This window comes from Panthera pardus, unplaced genomic scaffold (genome assembly GCF_024362965.1).
Source record: "Panthera pardus isolate Hobbes unplaced genomic scaffold, ASM2436296v1 HiC_scaffold_13, whole genome shotgun sequence".
In the NCBI taxonomy this organism is placed as follows: Eukaryota; Metazoa; Chordata; class Mammalia; order Carnivora; family Felidae; genus Panthera; species Panthera pardus.
In genome coordinates, this window is record NW_026526688.1 from 197378542 (window position 1) to 197385239 (window position 6698).

General features: G+C 43.9%; 1 long non-coding RNA gene across 1 annotated transcript; it reads right to left on the bottom strand.

Annotated features, from left to right (window-relative positions):
* Nucleotides 1-3144: 3144 nt before the first annotated feature.
* On the bottom strand, nt 3145-5483 carry LOC109269659 (uncharacterized). The gene is made up of 4 exons (XR_002081198.2): nt 5191-5483; nt 4928-5090; nt 4656-4811; nt 3145-3516 (listed from the first exon to the last, which is right to left on the bottom strand). It is a non-coding gene; the product is annotated as an uncharacterized LOC109269659 (long non-coding RNA).
* Between the last annotated feature and the right edge of the window lie 1215 nt (nt 5484-6698).

A 6698-nucleotide genomic window follows, 5' to 3' on the forward strand; every position in this document is an offset into this window, starting at 1 on the left:
AAAGATGAAAGAGAGGCCACCAGCCAATGAACAGAGTTGGCCTCTAGGAGCTGACAAGGCAAGGACACAGATTCTCCCATAGAACCTCCAGAAGGGAACACAGCCCTGCCCTCGCCTGAATTTCAGCCCAGTGAAACCCATTCTGGACTTCCAACCTCCAGAACTATTAATTTTTTTTTTTTTTAATGTGTTTAAGCCACTGAGTTTCTGGCAATTTGTTATAGCTGCAAATAAAAACGTAATACGGTGTCTAGGTGTAACCAGCCATTTCCCAAGGCCATACCCACTGAGGAAGGACAAATGGGTCCTAACGTGGAAGTGTGTGTTGGGTTCAATTCTTTCTCTACACTTACAACAGAAGGAGGCTCAGCCTCCGGACCCCATTCCCTCCACCCTATTATTATTGGTGGTTCTTTGCTTTACGAAGGTGCTTCCTTTGCACCTGCTTCCCACACTGGAGCCAAAGCATCCTGTTCTCTCTACACTTAGATGCCACACCGACCACCTTGGTCTCATTGAGACACCAGAGCCCTTGATGCACCAAGGAGAATGTTCCGTCGAGTCTTCCACTCACTAGAGTTTAGCCCCTCTTCCCGAAGCCTCTCCTCCAGCCCCCCACGGACTCATATTGAAGAATAAATCTGTGTGGCAAATACCATCTGATTGAGGATGCCCTTAATTTCTGACCCCAGAAGCATTTCCATTGATCAAGTATATAATACCTGGTGCCCGTGTCCATCCAGATAAGTTTATAGGGAGTTCCCTTCATTCTTCATGGGATTATGGAGTCTCAAATCCAGATGGATACATTTAGAGATGAATTTAAGACAGGTAGGAAAACCAGCAGGGACTAGGTCTGTTTTTGTTCATACACGCTGCAAACCAACTGTGTGCCAGAGAGTTGACCTGGCACTATGCAATCATGTCATTTACGTTTTCCAGTTCAGGCTCTGAGCTTCAGAGAGTTAACTCTTCCCCAACCCCACAGCCAGGAAGTAGAGTGTCTGGAATGTCAGGAACCGGGAGCCTAGACTCCATGTGTACCGAGGCTCTGACCGCCTCTCAGCTGCCCTGAGCAGATATGTCCTCTCTGGAGTCGGGAGTGGCTGTGCTGTCCTGGCAGATCCTCCCTGCCCAACCTGGGAGATGAACACGGATCTCCTCCAGAATATGACTGATCAGGTGAGGGAGGGAACAGACCCGAAGGCAGCACCATCCCCAGGGGTTCAGGGTAGGCAGCTGACATCAGCCAGCAAGAAGAAAAAAAATCCATTTGTAAAACAGCAGAAGAAAAATTAAACTTGCAGTTCCATCATTTTATATAAAAACTCAAGAATGAAAATAAACATGGTTCCAAGTTATTTTATTCTGAATTTATTTTTAATGCCAATGACAACAAAATAGCTCTTTTATGAGTCATTTTACAAAACAGAACACATGATTTCCTGAAATGGCATTTTACAGAAGCTTAAAGGAAACCACTGTGTGAAATGAGACAGAGTGCAGCTAACTCTGTTCACTTGGGGATCTTCCCCCACCCCACTCCCTCGAAGGCCCTCCCCTCTTTTCTCTAGCTACCTCCCCCCCTTCTTCTTGCAACTCTCACTCTAGCTGTCATTTCCTCACGGAATTTTTCTCTGGTCTGAATACCCCCTCATTTAAATAAGATCCCCCAGTTAGCTACTCTCAAAGGACATTGTACCATTTCTTCATTGCACTTCCTGAAATTGTGATCATTATTCCGCATGTGTTTATGTGCCAGGCTCTTGGACACGTGGATATGCAGACCCAGACAACCCTGCTATCTTGGAGCTTACGGTCTCCTTGGAGGAGCTGTATAGTTTCATTGTCTCTCTCCATCAATTATACTAAGAAGTGCAGAATTGCAGAAAACAAATGGACTTCAGGCAAGAACCATGAGAGCACATAGCAGGGAGCACAGGCTACACATATTTCGACATTAAACATACACATAAACGTCTGTCTCTCCCGTAAGACATTGTCTGTTTTGTTTGGCACGCATCGGGCACTCATTAAATGCTTATTGAAACACCTCATGAAATGGAAAGTTGCCACTTAAGACATGTGGGCTAGTGGCTTAGTTGACGCCTGTGGCTCCTGGTTCCAAATTGAATGCAGCAGGTCTAAAAGATAAACATTGAGACTATTACCATTAACAATCCCACAAGGCACATGCCAACTTTCATCTCTGAGATGGATTCCAGACCTAATAAAACACTTGCCACCTTTCACTTAATCATGCTGCTGCCTGGGTTCCGCCCTGTGGACACCACCTTCTTGAAGAAATGAGCCTGGCATGACACGAGCTTTCACTGATGTTCTGCTTAGTCTTTGGATGGCCCTTCTTGTAGTCTTCTTCAGCTTATTTCTAAGATGCTGGTCCTCCTCAGGCATCTCTATTTCCTGCCCAAAGCCCTACGTGTATCAAGCAAGAAGAAAGACCTCAAGCTGCTATCTAAGTGGGAGTTCCTTCACCTGTTTTGCTTAATAAGCACTTGCACAGCAGACTATGTGCAGCAATGACTACATTCCAGGAACTATTCTAGATGTTTTATTCAATAATAATTCAATTAGGGTTGATACCTTCCACAACTCAAGAGTAAAGGCACGGCTGGAGACAGAATTCCAGACTCAGATCCAAGAAATGGTGGTGGGAGTGGATAACATTGAGGACGTTGGCTGCCCCCAGAAGCTCCTACAGCACCTCCTTCCTTGAGAAATAGCCAGCTGCCCATATCACTAAACACTGCTGTGAGAAGCCCCCGGTCACTTCTACCCACAGTGCTACCTGTGAGCCCCTCTCTCCAGGTGCTGATCCCCACCCTATTAATCCATAACGTGCATACAGCATCCCAAGCATACATCCCAAGTACCTGGAGCCTTCAACATCCAAAACAGGGCTACCTTCCTCCTCCCTGCGCCATCTCATACGTTCCTGTAGACACATCCAACCTGGCCACAGTCCTTGGCACCTTTCTCTTCACCTGTCCAGCCTATCAATTAAAAGCCTTCCGGTTCATCTTTCTCTCCCTCCGTACGTAGACAATTGTGAGAGGCTCCCCTCTGGTAGCTTTGCTTTGGGTCCCCTCTCCCTTCTCGAAATATATGCTTTCCTAGACACTAGATACTCCAGATACTCTGCTAGACGTTCTAGATACTCTCCTTCACATTTCCCCCAGATGACCTCACGGAAAATGGGTATCAGGTCATGACGTGTCCGTACCTAAGATGCTTCAACAGCTTCCTTGTGTCTCCAGAACAAAACAGGGAAGTCTTCACCTGGAAGGGGCAAGATGAATATGCTCATATGTCTAGCCTTACCTTTGGCATATGCGTCTTCATACCCGTGTGCCACAGGCAACCCAAGCTGCAGGCCTTCATCTCGGCCTCACCTTCCTGGTCTCCTCTGCCTCTGAATAGGCAATTCTGTCTGCATCGAATGTGCTTCCCACCTCCTCCGACTGGTTCACAGCTCCTCCTGCCCCTGACCACAGGCTGAGACAGTATAGGATAGCAGCTAAGTGGATGAGCCAATCTACCTGGATTCAACTCTCAGCTCACACACCTCTATGCTCCCTCACCTTTTCCATGCCTCAGTGTCCCCATCTATAAAATGAAGACTATAGTAATCTACTAGAGATAGGCCAACTCACAGAGTTATTGTGAGGACCAAAAGAGCTCATATAGGCAAAGCCCTAGTTATGGTGGCCCATGGCAAGCAAGGTGTGAGCTTTTATTATGATCAACTCCTGCATATTACCAGCTTCACCCCAACACCCCTTGTGCGTATCTCTTGTTTGTTCATTCACCAAACAATTTGTTTATTTTTGGTCTTTCACTTCACTGTAAGTTCCTTGAGAGGCAGGGATGGGTTTTGATTCATCCTGCCGACATCTAGCATAGAACATGGCAAGGGCAAGCAGCCTTTGGAAATTTAGAGTACTAACAAGTAATGACAGTTGGTTTTTTTGTTTGTTTTTTTTTTGTTTTTTTTAAGTAATGACAGTTTTTATCTGTGCCCTTGCACACCCAACCTGGTACAGAGGGGCCAGGACACGTCATTTAATGTAGGACATTCAACCGCACTGGCAAAGAAAAGGCAAGTTTTAAGGAGAGGATTGAAGTTTATGTCTACTGACAATAGATGCCACCGAGCCCGAAACAGACAATGTCTGCTTGCAAAATCTGTGGCGTGATTTTAAGCATTTCCTGGTCAAAGTATTGACAAAAAGGTAAAACAAATATATCTTATTCACGTCCAGAAAAGTTGGATGGTGATAGCCCCGTGGCATCTTCATGTTACAAATGGAAGAATTAATCGAGGGCTTAGAGAAATGTGAACTAGGGAAAGGGGAGAGCTGCTAAGGCCTCTTACATGTGCGAAAGATGATCACCATTTTCCACCAGGTTGAAATCATCTCAATCCGCTGAAGCGTTTTAGGCAGTAAAACAGTTGAATGATACGATTTCTAAATGCAAAGCCTCTGTGTAATTATAGATACACCATGCATACATTCTGCCATGACACTTGCATATTCCTGTTTGCATTGCTTACACAAAACCATGTTTCTTTTACTTTAGGAAAGACAGAGATTTTTCAGGTAACTGTCCTCAACCCACGCTTGTTGTCTCACCAGCTCCAGTAAGAGTCTAAATTCCTTTTTTCACCCCTGGATATGGAGCAATATACATGACTTGGAGTCAGGAGGTCTGAGCTCCAGCATGGTCACGGCATTCAAGCTGCATGATTAACAGGTCTCTTCACTTCGCTGAGTCTCGAGGTTTCTTATCTGTAAAATTAAAAATAGCACCTACATCACAAGTCAGGTGCTGAGGTTTGAATGAGATAAAAAGTGTTAAATTTTGGGAGACTGTGAAGCACTGTGGATGTATAATAGGAACCCACCTATGTGTCTCAGGCAAAATAATGGATAATTCCAGGGTCTCTGTAAAATCACCATGAACATTTCTTTGGCTTTGGAGTTGGACAGGCTTGGATTCCTTTCCAGATTTCCCAGATATCTTTAACCACAGTGAGTTCTGTTTCCTGTAGAATGGCCTGCAGTGTCCTGTAGCATAATCATATCAATCCCAAAGTTTTTACTGAGCATTTATGATGTTGGATGTGTTACATCGACTATCTCAGTTAATTGTTATTGCAATTCTCACCTTCTTTACCCACAAAGGCAACACCTTCACCTCCACCTCAGTCCTTTGTCAAATCTGTTGCTTCTCTAATTCCTATCGAAACGCAAATATTTTATACATAAATGCATTAGTCAGGGTTCTCCAAAGATAGATAGATAGATAGATAGATGATAAGAAATTGGTTTGTGTGGTTACAGAGGCTAAGAAAACTCTCAAGAGACAGACCCAGAGGAGTCAAGGTGGAGTTCAAGACTGAATCGAAAGGCCTGAAGACCAGGAGAGCATATGGCTTAAGTTCCAGTTTGAAAGTTGGCAGGCTTGAGATGAAAGAACAGCCAATGTTTCAGTCCGTGTCCAAAGGCTGGAAAAGACCAATGTCCCAGATCAAACAGTCAAGCCAAAAGAGTTCCCTCTCACTCAGCCTTTCTGTTCTATTCAGGTCTTCAAATGATTAGATGAGGCCCACCCACTTTGGGAAGAGCAATCTGCTTTAGTCAATCTACTGATTTCCACATTAATCTCATCCAGAAACACCCTCATAGATACACCCAGAATAATGTTTGGTCAAATATCTGGGCACTTCATGCCCCATTCAAATTGACATATAAAATTATCTCATCACAACTTATGTTGAATAATGCTCCCTGACCTTTCCTTGCAGATTTTAGTTAGAAGGTGGAAATATCTGAGAAATATGAGGATTTGAGAAGGTGCTCCATCAAGGGACAGGTGGTTCTAAGTGTGGGAGGAAAAAGCAGGGAATACCAAGTACAAAATTAGCTTAACAGATTTTCAGAAATATAACCAAACCTGTCATATATATTGTCACGCTTTATTTTTCCATTAGTAATCTATTCATATATTTATGTATTCACTTTTCAACTAACATTTACTGAGGGCATAATATAGTCTAGGTGTTATACACGTACAAGGGCCCAAACAATCGACTAAAGTATGAAGCTTTCCCTCAAAGCACCTCTGGAAACTGAACCCATGTTTTCAAATTTCTTCAGACTGATATGTTCATGAAACTCTGGACCTGTTGGTTTAGAATTTGCCTTAAATCTTATGTAGTTCACCCACCACCACGAGTGACACCCCCGTCTTCACCATGGAATTACAACTTCTAGTCCTATCTGCACAGTCTGGGGTCTCACAAACCACCAACCAAGTCAATTTTCCTTTCTTTTTCTGCTCTGCTAAAGGTATTATTCTGAGGGGGGGGGGGGGGAATGCCTATTTCAGCTTTTATCCCCACAGTCCTATTGATATCACACAAATCAACACAAAACCATCAATAATTCCATAGATGCATATCCTGTTGCTGGCCTCTTGTCCCAGTTTAATCACCATGATGATGAGCTGACGATGACAACTTAATGACAATTTCTTAAATTCCTATCCTGTGCTGTGCCCTTTTATAATTAGCCTCATGTTATTCTCGCAGCCCACAAAGGTTAAAACAAAGTGTCCAGTGTCCAAATAAGTGGACCAAAACTGAGGCACAATGAATAGTTTGCTGAATGTTC